Source organism: Lotus japonicus, chromosome 1 (genome assembly GCF_012489685.1).
Source record: "Lotus japonicus ecotype B-129 chromosome 1, LjGifu_v1.2".
In the NCBI taxonomy this organism is placed as follows: Eukaryota; Viridiplantae; Streptophyta; class Magnoliopsida; order Fabales; family Fabaceae; genus Lotus; species Lotus japonicus.
In genome coordinates, this window is record NC_080041.1 from 72336502 (window position 1) to 72351910 (window position 15409).

The following is a 15409-nucleotide window of genomic DNA, read 5'->3' on the forward strand; positions in this document are numbered from 1 at the left end:
TTCAAAAGTTCAAATAATCTAGCATGACAATTCATGATATGTATTCTTTCCTTATTTAATTCTAATTTGTTTGTGTGTTCTAGTACCTTTTTTGGATTAATATAATGGATGAGGAATTGTATTGGTTTGACAATTTTCTTGGATATTAAATCATTGGCACGCTAGCTATTTTTTCTGTGTATTCAATATGTAATTTGTTTAAATGAGATGGAAGAAAAATATGAGTGTAAATGAGTCATTACTCAACACTAATCTAACGAAATCAATGAATAGAGTGAAAAAGCACCCGAACCCATGAAAGCATCTCCAATGCTAGTTCTTATTTCTTTGTTCTTAGCACTTTTCATGTGGGTCCGTATTGCCACATGTGTTTAAGCAACTCTCAAGCAATTTTACTCCAACCATGAGTTCTTAGTTCTTACCACTATTCATTTGGTCTCACCAACCACATTATTTATACTTTTTATTTTCATAAAGTAATAAAACAAAACTCATAAAGTAATAAAGTAATTTGGATGAGAGAGAAATAATTAATATTTTAAGCTAAGAACTCAAAAAGCAAAACTCCTAATATAAGAACTGAGTTCTTATTTTTAAGAACTAAGGAGTCAATGTCAGCACCTTATTTTTAAGAACTAATCACCAACCCTAGGGGCTACCTACTGCCAACTCAGAACGAAAAAAATGAAAACCCAATAACAGCAGAAAAAGCACCAGAAGGAAAAAGCACACCGATCTACTCTGATATTAGTATTACTGCCCATATATTTGATAAATGTAAACTGATTTCCACACTCCATGGGCTTCATCTTGACAAACTGGCCTATTCAACTCTTTCAAAAACAGAGATTAGTCTCTTGATGTTGCCCTGTTTCTTTCCCCATTCATTAATTTTTCATTATAACTAAAAAAAATTCATGGTTTTTAAAGTGTTGAATGTTAAGTTCAAACGTTTATCGTCTATCATATTTTGAATGATAATAATTCACTAGAGCATAAATGAAATGATTAAATATTTCATGTAAATCATATTTCAGGAAATAACCTCTATGCTTCACATCCTCATCGTCTAATGACAAAGTACAAGACAACAGCAGAAGACGCACCGGTCATGCACTAGAAGGTCAAAGCAAGAAGACGCTCAAGGCTGACTATACATGTAAGACCCTAGACTTACTTATGTAATGCTTAAGTGATAGATTGAATAAAAAAAGACTTTTGGCTAAGTTTGAGTTTTGACAGATTAAAACTGTCAACTTGTGTGAATTTTTAGAGGGTCTTAACGACCTCATTTGGGAAAACTTCCTTCATGAGAGTTGTAGCACTTTAAGTGTAGAAAATTCCCGATGTAGAATCAGGTCATTCCAACCCCTGCAGCTCGAGATATTCGAATTTTACCGAGTGTGGTTCTGGCAGTAAAGTGCCAGCGAATTAATTTGTGCATTTTTATTTTAATTCCGAATTTGGTTAGGTTATTTAATTAAAAAGAGTAGATTTTTAATTAAATAAGACCTGGTTAGACTTTTTTAATAATTGGGTCAAAGGTGATGAGATTTGGGCTTGAAAAGGGAAAACCAAACCCTAGCCCACTTGTGGTTTGCATGGGATTAAGGGGAAAACCCTATTTTCTTTCCCTCATTCAGAACAGAAACTGCACCCCATCTCTTCACGTGAAAAACCAGAGAGAGAACAGTGAGAGAACTCGAGAGAGCAAGGGGGGAGGTCGCCGCTCAAGCCGCCACCACCGCCGGGACGTCGTCGTACACGCGAGAGAGAGCTTTGCAAGAGGGAGAGAGAAATCGCGAGGGAGAAGGAAGGTGAAGGGGACTTGGACAGCAAGGGATTGTTCTTCCAAACTTCATTCTCTTCTCTTTTCAGATCAAGAATTAAGGTAAGGGCTGGTCCTAGGACTTGGGTAGTTTGTTAGGGACTTGTTGCTATGTTTGGTTGTGAAGAATCTTGATTGTTGAGGGTTTGCATGAGGGTTTGGGTTGAAGGTTTGCTTGCTGTACTATTATGATATGAGACCTATGTGATTTGATTTTTATTGCTGGGACATAGCTTAAAGCCTTGGGCTGAAATGGTTTATAGCTTAAACTAGAGGTGGGAGTTTCGCTGCCAGTTTCCTGTACTGGACAGCGGACTTCAGAGCCCCTTTTTACCTATTTATGGTCGTCAAATGAAACAGTGATTAAAATGAAAGTTGTAGATTTTCAAAATAGCTTTCCAGCCGTATAAAAATCACAATTTTTGGTTTAGTAATGTGATCTGAAGGTCGTTTTTAGTAATTGTTACACCTGCTGTCTTTCCTGTTCCGGGCAGTAAGCTTTAAGGCCTAATACCACCTAATTATGGGACTCAAATGAACCCTTGCGCTACTTGTTTATGTGTTTATTTGGGGGGGGGGGTAGATGGTCGTGAAGATAACGGCGACGACTCATTCTTGGGAGTTGATACTACGTGACGAGCCACTACCGGATGACGACTACACTCCTGAAGAAGAGGAAGAAGATAAAGAGGAAGGGGCCAAGAATATGGTTGGGTTGAGAGACATCCATTTTCTCTTTGGGTTGAGAGTACCGAGTTTGGGAAGCACTGAACAATTATTTTGCTTTCATTTGGATAAATATAGTTGATGTAATTTACTTTGGTTTTAGATGTACATTTCATACTTATTTTATTTAATTCAAAAGTTTTGGGATGATGTTTACTTCCGCCAGATTTGTAAAGGTTAATCTTTCAAGAGTTTCGCAATTAATGAACCTTTGTCATTTAATTGAAGATTAATAATTGAATCGACGAAAACTCTTTATGAAAATTGGTTACTTGGTTACTGTGTGACACTCGAGAAATCGGGGCGTTACATTGTGGTATCAGAGCTCCGGTTGAGAAACCAGAGCACTAAGGGTTTTGGGCTTACGAGTTTCCGAACTCGTGGTGTTTTGTTTTGATAAATGTGTTTTCAAAACTTCTCGGTGAGATTGGGTAGACTTGTTTGCTAAGATGTTTGCTTGGCTGTGAGAATGTCTGCGATTAGTATCATTGCCGTGATACTTGAGATTAAGTGTTTGACTTTTTGTCAAGATATTATGAGGAAGTTGATTTTGGATGAGGGTCATAAGAGTAGATTGAGTATTCATCCGGGAATGACGAAGATGTATCAAGACTTAAAACTTCATTTCTGGTGTCCTGGGATGAAGAAACGAGTAGTCGAGTATGTATTAACGTGTTTGACGTATCAAAAGGCGAAGGTAGAAGCTAAGGATGAATCTTAGTGGAATGACATATGAATTCCAGAGATGAGATGTCAAGGGTACATAATTTTTGAGGTTGAAGTATTAGAAATTGAATCGATTGGATAGGAACTCAATTTATGTGACTACTGGATGATAAGGACTCATTGACCTTTCCAATGGTTTTTTCTAAATTTCCATCTTCGACATATTAAGCCTAATCGACTTAATATTGAAGGGGGGTGATATTCAGAATTATAGCTGGTGATGGACCATGATAGAGAGGTTGATAGGAATTGATGCATGTTGGTCAAATCTGAGAGATGAGTTTTGTTAGGTATTTGACCCCTTTGTGAAGAAGTCGTAGTGCTAAGAAATGAATATTCATCTAAAAAGTGTTGAAGAGTTAGAGGACATTATTTGTGCGAACTTGGTGAAGGTTTAGATTTTAAGTCCATAAATTCTTGTCTTAATTGTGTAGGACTTAAAGTTTGTTAGAATTGGATTGAGAGAGTAAGAAGTTGATTGGTGTCATAGTGATCAAGCTAGAGAAAGAAAGTTTTAGCATAAGTTGAATACGTAAGAGTGTTGATATGGATTTCAGAGAAATGTGCTAGGATTACTAAGTGAGATTGACTAAGCTGGATTAAAACCTTAGGGGTTAAGATTGTCCTTGAGAGTTGGGAGACGGGTATGAATAAGAGATTTAATGGTTTTAGTTGTGACGATAGCAGTTGAACCTTTGAAGATTAAAATCTAGGGAGCGAAAGTTGGGCTAAGTCCCTAGAGGCACAGTATATGGTTTGATCTTGAAGGGAATGAATTATGAGTTATGCAGAGATTTCAGACTTAAAATATACTATAATTTGACTTGTGGATAAGTGAAAGATTGATTTAAGGTCTGAATGAGGATAGTTCTGAAACAAGAGATGACGTATGGATTGTTAGTTATTGATATGATGATTAGCTTATAAACGGTTGATCAATTGGACTTGGATTTGGCGCCTAGTGCCCTAGTACGAGCGTGATATCAAGGTCTATTTGAAGATGATTGCTAGATATCTAAGGGTTGTTGTTGCCTTGTATGTCACCCTTGAGGTGAACTTGCATGACGTCTCCCAGGTTTTGGGATGCGTGCTGACACTACTTGTAAGATCGAAGAAAAGTGAGGGATTGATAGGATGTTTTAATTAAGGATTGTCACTTACCAAAGATTGAGATTGGAATGGACGCTCCAAGTGGGACACGCCTGACCACATCGAGACTTTGTGTCAGAATTGGTCAAATAAATAATAATTGGTATTATCTCATTTTATGAATGGTTTGTGATTTATGTGTGTGATATGATTTGGTGTGCTGAATGCTCATTATTGAGTCATAGAGGCGGGGAAGAACACTGACCGAGTCAATGTCTTCCTTACGTTTTTGTGGTGTTTTGTGTGATTGTGTTACACTCTCGATTTTGTTTTTCCTTACTTAGCAAAGATGGTGGATGGAACCATCGGCTAAGAAAGGATGGCGGATGGAGCCAGTGAACGGAGTGTGTCGATCAAGATGGTGGATGGAACCATTAAGGTCGATGAGATGGCGGATGGAGCCAATGAACGGAGTGCGTCGATCAAGATGGTGGATGGAACCATCAAGGTCGATGAGATGGCGGATGGAGCCAGTGAACGGAGTGCGTCGATTGAGATGGTGGATGGAACCATCAATGTCGATGAGATGGTGGATGGAACCATCGGTGAAGCAGAAATGGTGGATGGAACCATTGGCCAGACCGAGATGGTGGATGGAACCATCAGGAAAGACGGGATTGGAGGATGGAACCAACGATCGTATATGGTGGATGGAACCATAGATCGAACAAACAAGATGGTGGATGGAACCGTCGAATGGACTAGGTGGTGGATGGAACTACCGAACGAGTGAATTGGTGGATGGAACCTTTGAGCTCGGTGTCCGGAAAGTTTGTTTTCCCGTGTCTGAGCTGTTGATGTTGCATCTGGGTCACCTGGACGTGACGCCGACCAACATGTACCGGCATGAGCATAACACCTGTTTGACTTAAACTTTTGTTGTTTTGTGTGACTGCAGTGAGGCAGTTTGGATCGTGTTCTAACGGAAGAGTTCCGTGAGGCTCTACGACGGGTGTCTAGGTTATAGACAGTGAAATGAGAGTGACTTGAACATCCTTACCAAATATTTTTCCTGATTGTCATCTTTTGGATATTGAGCCTGATCAACTTGATATTGGAAAATGGTGATCGGAATGATAGTTGGTGTTGGACTATGAAAGGAACGTTAAGGAGAGGCGGATTCCCTTTGTGAGAATGATGTGGAACTAGACCATTAGAGATGTCACGTGAAGACCAGAAATATGAGACTAAGGACGATAACCTATGCGTCGAGACGACTGAGAAATTTGTGGAGAGTATCAGAGTGTGCAACGGAAGCGTGGTGTGTCTTCCTACAGTAGTTTCGAGGACAAAAAAATTTTTGAGGGTGGTATTGTAAGGCCCTAGACCATATTTTTGTAATGCTTTGATGATGGATTGAATAAAATGAGATTTTGGTTAAGTTTGAGTTTTGACAGATTTTAACTGTCAACTTGTTGAATTTTTAGAGGGTCTTAACGACCTCATTTGGGAAAACTTCCTTCATGAGAGTTGTAGCCCTTTAAGTGTAGACAATTCACAAAGTGGAATCAGGTCATTCCGACCTCTGTAGCTCGAGATATTCGAAATTTACCGAGTGTGGTTCTGGCAGTAAAGTGCCAGCGAATTAATTTGTGCATTTTCATTTTAATTCCGAATTTGGTTAGGTTATTTAATTAAAAAGATTAGGTTTTTAATTAAATAAGACCTGGTTAGGGTTTTTAAATAATTGGGTCAAAGGTGATGAGATTTGGGCTTGAAAAGGGAAAACCAAACCCTAGCCCACTTGTGATTTGCATGGGATTAAGGGGAAAACCTTATTTTCTTTCCCTCATTCAGAACAGAAACTGCACCCCATCTCTTCACGTGAAAAACCAGAGAGAGAACAGTGAGAGAACTCGAGAGAGCAAGGGGGGAGGTCGCCGCTCAAGCCGCCACCACCACCGCCGGGACACCGTCGTACACGCGAGAGAGAGCTTTGCGAGAGGGAGAGAGAAATCGCGAGGGAGAAGGAAGGTGAAGGGGACTTGGACAGCAAGGGATTGTTCTTCCAAACTTCATTCTCTTCTCTTTTCAGATCAAGAATCAAGGTAAGGGCTGGTCCTAGCACTTGGGTAGTTTGTTAGGGACTTGTTGCTATGTTTGGTTGTGAAGAATCTTGATTGTTGAGGGTTTGCATGAGGGTTTGGGTTGAAGGTTTGCTTGTTGTACTATTATGATATGAGACCTATGTGATTTGATTTTTATTGCTGGAACATAGGTTAAAGCCTTGGGCTGAAATGGTTTATAGCTTAAACTAGAGGTGGGAGTTTCGCTGCCAGTTTCCTGTACAGGACAGCGGACTTCAGAGCCCCTTTTTACCTGTTTATGGTCGTCAAATGAAAAAGTGATTAAAGTGAAAGTTGTATTTTTTCGAAATAGTTTTCCGGACATATAAAAAACATAAATAAACACATAAACAAGTAGCGCAAGGGTCAGGTCTCATATTCTCATAAAAACATTCACATATACATGTACTCTCATAAATAACAAGGTATAATAAGCATAAGCTTTAAGTTATATCTCAGTCAGTCACCTAAGTTCAGTTAGGCTAGCGACCTCACCATTCACACAACCACCTCAACACCAATGGCCATATTCACGATCATCCGCAGATGAACAATTCTCGGAGGGGACACACCGTACAACCCTCAATCACGTGGGGACACACCGTACAACCCACAAAATCACAAGGTAACCGCAGTCAACCAAATCACGTGGGGATGTAAGGCCCTAAGTTCAATTTGGAACAATTTTATGAAAATTTGAATAAAATTGGGGTTTTAGCTAATGTTTGATAACTGGCAGATTAGAACTGTCAACTTGTGCGAATTTTTAGAGGGTCTTAACGACTTCATTTGGGAAAACTTCCTTCATGAGAGTTGTAGCCCTTTAAGGCTAGAAAATTCTCCAAGTGATTTCGCGTCAATCCGACCTCTGTAGCTAAATATATTTGCGTTTTAGTGACTGTCGTTAAGGCTGTACAGTACCAGCGAGTAAATTAGTTTGTTTCCTTCTAATTCCGAATTGGATTATGAAATTACTTAAGAGGGCTTAAGTTTTTAATTAGATTCAGGTCTGATTAAGTTATTGGGTCAAGGGTTTGACTTGGAGCGGGCTCAAGAGAAAAGAAAAGAAACCCAAACCCATGATGAGGGGGAGCCCGCGGTTGTATTAGGGTTCTGAAGGGGGGAAAAATTTCTTTTCCTTTCAGTTCTGAAACAGAAACCCTTGCACTCCTTACGTAAAGAAAACAGAAGAGAAAAGAGTGAGAGAACCACCCCTTGAACCCTTAGCCGCCGCCGACCAAACCACCACCGCAACCCGTGACGCCGCGCGAGTGAGAGAGCCTTGCGAGAGGGAGAGGATTCGCGTGGAGGAGGAGAAGAGGGACGTGGACAGCAAGCAACTGAGTTCTGAACCTACATCTTTTCTCTTTTTCAGACCAAGAACCCAAGGTAAGGGCTGGTCTTAGGATCTTTTGGGTAGAATAGGGGTTATATCATGAGTTTTCTTGGAAAAATTATGATTCTTGCCATGCTTTGACATGATTTTATGTATGAACTTGATTGATGTGCTTGAGGTTTTGAATATGCAATGTGTGCTGGACTTTTTCCATGTGATATTGGGTTACACTGTGAACATGTTACTATATTTGATGCTGGTAGATGACTTAGAACCCTTAGAATAGAGTGGCTAAAACGAAATTGATGGCAAATGCATTCTCTGTCAGATTTCTGTGCTGGACAGTAAACTTCAGGTCCTATTTTCACTTGTTTCTGGTCGCCAAATAAAGAAATGATTAACATACAAATTGTAGATCTTCGAAAGATCTTTCCAGACATATAAAGATCATAAATTTTGGTCTAGTATTGTGTGTTGTAGGTCGTTTTGGGTAACCGTCATACCTGCTGTTTTTCCCTGTGTCGGACAGAAACTTTAAGGAGTGATATCACCTAATTCTGGGGCTCAAATGAAAATGATTTTAACTAGAGAGTTGTAGATCTTTAAAATAGCTTTTCGGAAAGATATTATACATGATTTTTTGTTGGAGGACGCATTCTGTAGACCAGTTTCAATGAACGTTCTTTCTGCTGTCCAAAAAGCTAAATTGCGAAAATGTGTTGTTTTCCATGCATAAGCCTTATGTTACCTTATTTGATAATTTATGCCATGATGTGTCATGCGTAAGTGTAAGTTTATGCTATGCCTTATGTGAATTGTGATATTATTGGAAATTGTTCAAAGGGTCGCTTATCCAGCTGTAATTCCCGATGTGTCTGTGATCGTTTAATTGTTATATTTATGCGATGTTGATGTAAGACTCTAGGTTGACTTTAGAGACTTAAACAAAGAGAAACGCGTAATTAACTCGCTTGCAAGAAGATTGTGAATGAAATTTTATTGGACATAGGTCTAGTGAGACTATGGACCATGAGAACGATGGTACCTTGCACGCGAGGGAGTTATTTGGGTTGACTGCGGTCTCCCGTGAACCTTGTGGGCCGGTGTGGCTTCACGTGATTTGGTTGACTGCTGTCACCGTGAACTTTTGTGGATCATTGCGGCTCCATGTGAATTGGTTGACTGCGGTCACCGTGATAACCGTGCCTCTACGGAAGCACGAAGATGGCCATGGAAGTTTTGGTGGGTTGTGTGAAGTGAGATTCCGTTAGTAACTGACTCTTTCCCATAAAAGACATATAATGTACTTATATTATGTTGTTGTTGATTTTGTCATTATCATTCTTTTTGTTGGACCTGACCCTGCTTGTTTGCTATGTGTTTATTTGGGGGGGGGGTAGATGGTCGTGAAGATAATGACGAGGACTCATTCTTGGGAGTTGATGCTACGTGGCGAGCCACTACCGGATGACGACTACACTTCTGATGAAGAGGAAGAAGATAAAGAGGAAGGGGCCAAGGATATGGTTGGGTTGTGAGACATCCATTTTTCTTTTGGGTTGAGAGTACCGAGTTTTGGAAGTATTGAACCATTACTTTATTTTAGTTGAGATAGTTTAACTTGATGTAATTTACTTTGAAGTTTTCTTCCGGATAATTATTTCATACTCTTTTCAATGATTAATAAAGTTTGAGGTTTACGTTGATGATTATTTCCGCAAGTTTGAAATGGTTAAGTTTCGAGAATTTTGTAACTTTGAACTTTTATCATTAATTCAAGATTAATAAGTGAATCGACGAAAACTCTTTACGAAAATTGGTTAATTAGTTACTGTGTAACACTCGAGAAATCGGGGCGTTACATTGTGGTATCAGAGCTCCGGTTGAGAAACCAGAGCACTAAGGGTTTTGGGTTTACGAGTTTCCGAACTCGTTGGTGTTTTTGTTTTTGAAAAAGATGTTTTCAAAGCTTAACGGTGAGATTGGGTAGACTTGTTTGCTAAGATGTTTGTTTGGCTGTGAGATTGTCTGTAGTTAGTATCATTGCCGTGATACTTGAGACTAAGTGTTTGATTATATTAAGATGTTTGAACTCTGAGATCGATTGATGGAATGTCAATCGAAGGAAGAGTGGGCTTTGGAATCCCTTTTGCGCCCCAAGGTGTACGCCTGTGTGCGTTTGTGTGCACCAGTGCTGTTGGTGAAGCAGAAGGATGGAAGGTCCAGACTATGTGTGGACTACCGACAACTCAACAAAGTGACCGTGAAGAATCGTTATCCGATGCCACAGATAGATGATTTGATGGATCAACTTCGGGGTGCTGTTGTTTTCTCGAAGATAGATATGAAGTCAGGATATCACCAGATCCGTGTCAAGGAGGTTGACATCCAGAAAACCGCATTCAGAACTCGATACGGGCATTATGAGTACCTTGTGATGCCATTCGGAGTTACCAATGCACCCGTTGTATTCATGGACTACATGAACAAAAACAGAGCCACAGAATGCATCTTTCAACCAAAAATCATGTATGATACCTTTCAGGAAAGCTATTTTAAATATATACAACTATCTAGTTACACACTTGTTCATTTCATTCCTGGAATTAGGTGATATTAGGCCTTAAAGCTTACTGTCCGGAACAGGAAAGACAGCAGGTGTAACAGTTACTAAAATTGACCTCCAGATCACATTACTAAACCAAAAATTGTGATTTTATACGTCTGGAAAGCTATTTCGAAAATCTACAACTTCCATTTTAATCACTTTTCCATTTGACGACCATAAATAGGTAAAACGGGGCTCTGAAGTCAGCGGTCCAGTACAGGAAACTGGCAGCTAAACTCTCACCTCTAGTTTAAGCTATAAATCATTTCAGCCCAAGGCTTTAAGCTATGTTCCAGCAATAAAAATCAAATCACATAGGTCTCATATTATAATAGTACAACAAGCAAACCTTCAACCTAAACCCTCATGCAAACCCTCAACAATCAAGATTCTTCACAACCAAACATAGCAACAAGTCCCTAACAAACTACCCAAGTCCTAGGACCAGCCCTTACCTTGATTTAGAGCTTGAAAATAGAAAGAAAGAAGATGGTTCTCCTGCTGTCCGAACCTCCTTGCCTTGCCCTCGGTCTCTCCCTCTTCCACTCGCGATCTCTCTCCCTCTCGCAAGCTCTCTCTCGCGCTCGTCGTGAGTGGTGGTGGCGGCTTGGGCGGCGGCGCTCCTCTTGTCTCTCAAGCTCTCTCTTCTCTCTTTTCCTCTGGTTTCTAACGTGAAATTGTGTGGGTGCAACTTCTGTTTTCTGATTCTTAGAAAATAGGGTTTCCCCCCCTCTTGACTAAAACCCATGCAAACCAACATGTGGGCTAGGGTTTGGCTTATACCTTTTTAAGCCCAAACCACTTAAACCTATGGCCCACTAATCAACCATAATCAGGTCTGAACATAATTAAAACCCAACTATTTTTAATTAAAAACACAATCAAATTCGGAATAAAAATAAAAACACATTAATAAATTCGCTGACACTTTACGGCTAGAACACTGCTCGGTACAATTCGAATATCTCGAGCTACAGAGGTCGGAATGACCTGATTCCACTTCAAGAATTTTCTACACTTAAAGGGATACAACTCTCATGAAGGAAGTTTTCCCAAATGAGATCGTTAAGACCCTCTAAAAATTCACACAAGTTGACAGGCGTGATCTGTCCAAAACTCAAACTTAGCCAAAAGTCTCATTTTATTCAATCTATCACTTAAGCATTACATAAGTAAGTCTAGGGTCTTACAATACCACCCTCCTTAAAATTAGTTTCGTCCACGAAACTACTATAGGAAGACATACCACGCTTCCATTGCGCACTCTGATATTCCCTACAAATTTCCCAGTCGTCTCGACGCATAGGTTATTGTCCTTTGTCTCATCTTTCTGGTCTTCACGTGACATCTCTAATGGTCTAATTCCACATCATTCTCACAAAGGGAATCCGTCTCTCCTTAACGTTCCTTTCATAGTCCAACACCAACTATCATTCCGATCACCATTTTCCAATATCAAGTTGATCAGGCTCAATATCCAAAAGATGGCAATCATGAAAAATATTTGGTAAGGATGTTCGAGTCACTCTCATTTCACTGTCTATAACCTAGACACTCATCGTAGAGCCTTACGAAACTCTCTCGTAAGAACACGACCTAGATTGCCTCATTGCAATCACACAAAAACAACAAAAGTTTAAGTCAAACAGGTGTTATGCTCATGCCGGTACACGCTGGTCGGCGTCCCGGCGGTGGTGGCGGCTTGAGCGGCGACCTCCCCCCTTGCTCTCTCGAGTTCTCTCACTAATCTCTCTCTGGTTTTTCACGTGAAGAGATGGGGTGCAGTTTCTGTTGAGGGAAAGAAAATAGGGTTTTCCCCTTAATCTCATGCAAACCACAAGTGGGGTAGGGTTTGGTTTTCCCTTTTCAAGCCCAAATCTCATCACCTTTGACCCAATTATTTAAAAACCCTAACCAGGTCTTATTTAATTAAAAACCTACTTTTTTTAATTAAATAACCTAACCAAATTCGGAATTAAAATAAAAATGCACAAATTAATTCGCTGGCACTTTACTGCCAGAACCACACTCGGTAAAATTCGAATATCTCGAGCTACAAGGGTCGGAATGATCTGATTCTAATTCGGGAATTTTCGAAACTTAAAGGGCTACAACTCTCATGAAGGAAGTTTTCCCAAATGAGGTCGTTAAGACCCTCTAAAAATTCACACAGGTTGACAGTTGTAATCTGTCAAAACTCAAACTTAGCCAAAAGTCTTATTTTATTCAATCTATCACTTAAGCATTACATAAGTAAGTCTAGGGTCTTACAATACCACCCTCCTTAAAAATAGTTTCGTCCTCGAAACTACTATAGGAAGACATACCACGCTTCCATTGCGCACTCTGATATTCCCTACAAATTTCTCAGTCGTCTCGACGCATAGGTTATTGTCCTTAGTCTCATCTTTATGGTCTTCACGTGACATCTCTAGTGGTCTAGTTCCACATCATTTTCACAAAGGGAAACTCTCTCTTTAACGTTCCTGTCACAGTCCAACACCAACTATCATTCCTATCACCATTTTCCAATATCAAGTTGATCAGGCTCAATATCTAAAAGATGGCAACTAGAAAAATAATTGGTAAGGATGTTCGAGTCACTCTCATTTCACTGTCTATAACCTAGACACTCGTCATAGAACCTCACGGAACTCTTCCGTTAGAACATGACCCAGACTGCCTCACTGCAGTCACAGAAAACAACAAAAGTTTAAGTCAAACAGGTGTTATGCTCATGCCGGTACACGCTGGTCGGCGTCCCGTCTAGGTGATTCAGATGCAACATCAACAGCTCAGACACGGGAAAACAAACTTTCCAGACGGTAGTTCCATCCACCACCTAGTCCATTCGACGGTTCCATCCACCATCTGGTTTGTTCGATCTATGGTTCCATCCACCATATACTATCGTTGGTTCCATCTGTAAGATCAAGGTTTGATCAGTGGTTGCATCTCTATATTTTGATGATTACAATTAAGGTTTGTGATGATGAACAATAGTGGTACCCTAACGTTTGTCTTTTTAAGTTGTGACAAACAGGTTCTGAATCTGACCCAAGCCTATTCGTTCAGAAGAAGAAGAACCAAGGGTTACTAAAAAGAGAGCTCTTCATCCTACCATGTTCGTTCTGAACAGTGGCAAACGCTTCAGAAGCTCTGAAGATGGAAGCTCTCAAGAAGATCTGAAGAACTCAAGTCAGAAGTTCTGAAGGCCAGATGTTCCAGTGGAACGGTCCAGATGCAGAAGATTCAAGTTCTGAAGACTTACAAGAAGTTGGTTCTGAAGACCCCAGCTATTCTAGCTCTGACGATCAGAAGTTCTGAGGAACTTGTTCAGAAACAGAAGTTGCACGGTCAGAGGAATCCAAGCTCCAATCTGACGATGATCAGAAGCTTCATCAACGTTCATCTGAAGCTCCTTCATCTCAAGTCAACTGGTGAAAAGACAGGTCACTATCACAGTACAACGTCGTACAAATCTCAGTCTGTCCGCCACCTACCTTGTACAGCCTAGCAGTCTGATATTACAGAATTGCCACTCCAACGGATAAAACCCTAGCAACGGCTACATCACACGTCTTGGAGTATATAAAGGCTGAAGAAAGAAGAAAGAGGCTAAGAAACTTTGCTGAAAATATTCAACATATACGAACCATTCTCTTAGCATTATTTCTTCACTGTTCTTAAACTTCTGAGTTTACTATTCGCTTGTTAGAAGCACTCTTTGTAAACCCGAAACCTTTTACATCATATTGTAAAGTTCATCAAGAGACCAAGGTTGGTCGGATCTTGAGAGGACTGAATCAAGGCTGATTCAGTATTTAGCTAGTCTTAAGAGGATCGATAGATCAGCTTCTTAAGAGGATACTAGTGAGAAAATCAGTGTATTGTTAGTCACTTAGCAGGTTGCAAAGTGCAGTTGTAACACTCATTGATTTTAGTGGATTGCCTTCATCAAAAGAAGGAAGAAATCACCTTCACAGGTGGACTGGATTAGCTTGAGCTTTTATCTCAAGTGAACCAGGATAAAATACTCGTGTGCTTTACTTCCTATCATTCAGCACTTAGTTTTTATCTTTGAGTTTTGAAAAAGCAGAAAAAGTATATCCAAGATTCAAAAACTCTATTCAAACCCCCCCTTTCTAGTGTTTTTCGCACCTTCAATTGGTATCAGAGCTCCGGTTCTGATTTTAACACCTAACAGTGTTCAGTGATCCAGAACCTTGTGTGAAAAACAAGCAATGGCCCAAGCCAATACTTCCGTTGACAACAATAACAACAACAATCAACTCAGAGCACCAATCTTTGATGGTGAAAAGTTTGAGTACTGGAAAGATAGAATAGGATGTTATTTCCTTGGCACTGACCCAGATCTCTGGGATATGGTCATTGAAGGCTATACTGATCCAGTAGATGCTTCAGGAGTGAAGATCCCTCGTTCTGAAATGACTGACGCTCAGAAGAAGCGTTTCAAGGATCATCACAAGGCGAAGTCCATGCTATTCAGCTCAATATCATATATTGAGTATGAGAAGATCTCTGACAAAGAAACTGCTAAATCCATCTTTGACTCCTTGGTCATGACGCATGAAGGAAATGAAGAGGTCAAGGAAACCAAGGCTCTTGCTCTCATACAACAATATGAGCAGTTTAAGATGGAATCTGGTGAAACCATTGAGGAGATGTACTCGAGGTTTCAAACTCTGATTGCTGGAATCAGAGTGCTAAACAAGGGCTACTCTACTGGTGATCATGTCAAGAAGATTATCAGAAGTTTGCCTAAAGAGTGGAGAGCTTTTGTCACTGCCCTGAAACTCTCCAAAAATCTGAACTCTTTGAAGTTAGAAGAGCTTGTGAGTCATCTCAGGAGCCATGAGATTGAACTCAAAGGAGACAAGCCTCAGAAGAAAGACAAGTCTATTGCTCTTAAGTCAAAGTCTGACAAAGCAAAAGCTTATCAGGCAGAA

General features: G+C 40.1%; 1 long non-coding RNA gene across 1 annotated transcript; it reads left to right on the forward strand.

Moving 5' to 3' along the window:
- The first annotated feature begins 7460 nt into the window (after positions 1–7460).
- LOC130732020 (uncharacterized) lies at positions 7461–9543 on the forward strand. The gene is made up of 2 exons (XR_009016919.1): positions 7461–7884; positions 9232–9543. It is a non-coding gene; the product is annotated as an uncharacterized LOC130732020 (long non-coding RNA).
- Positions 9544–15409: the final 5866 nt, after the last annotated feature.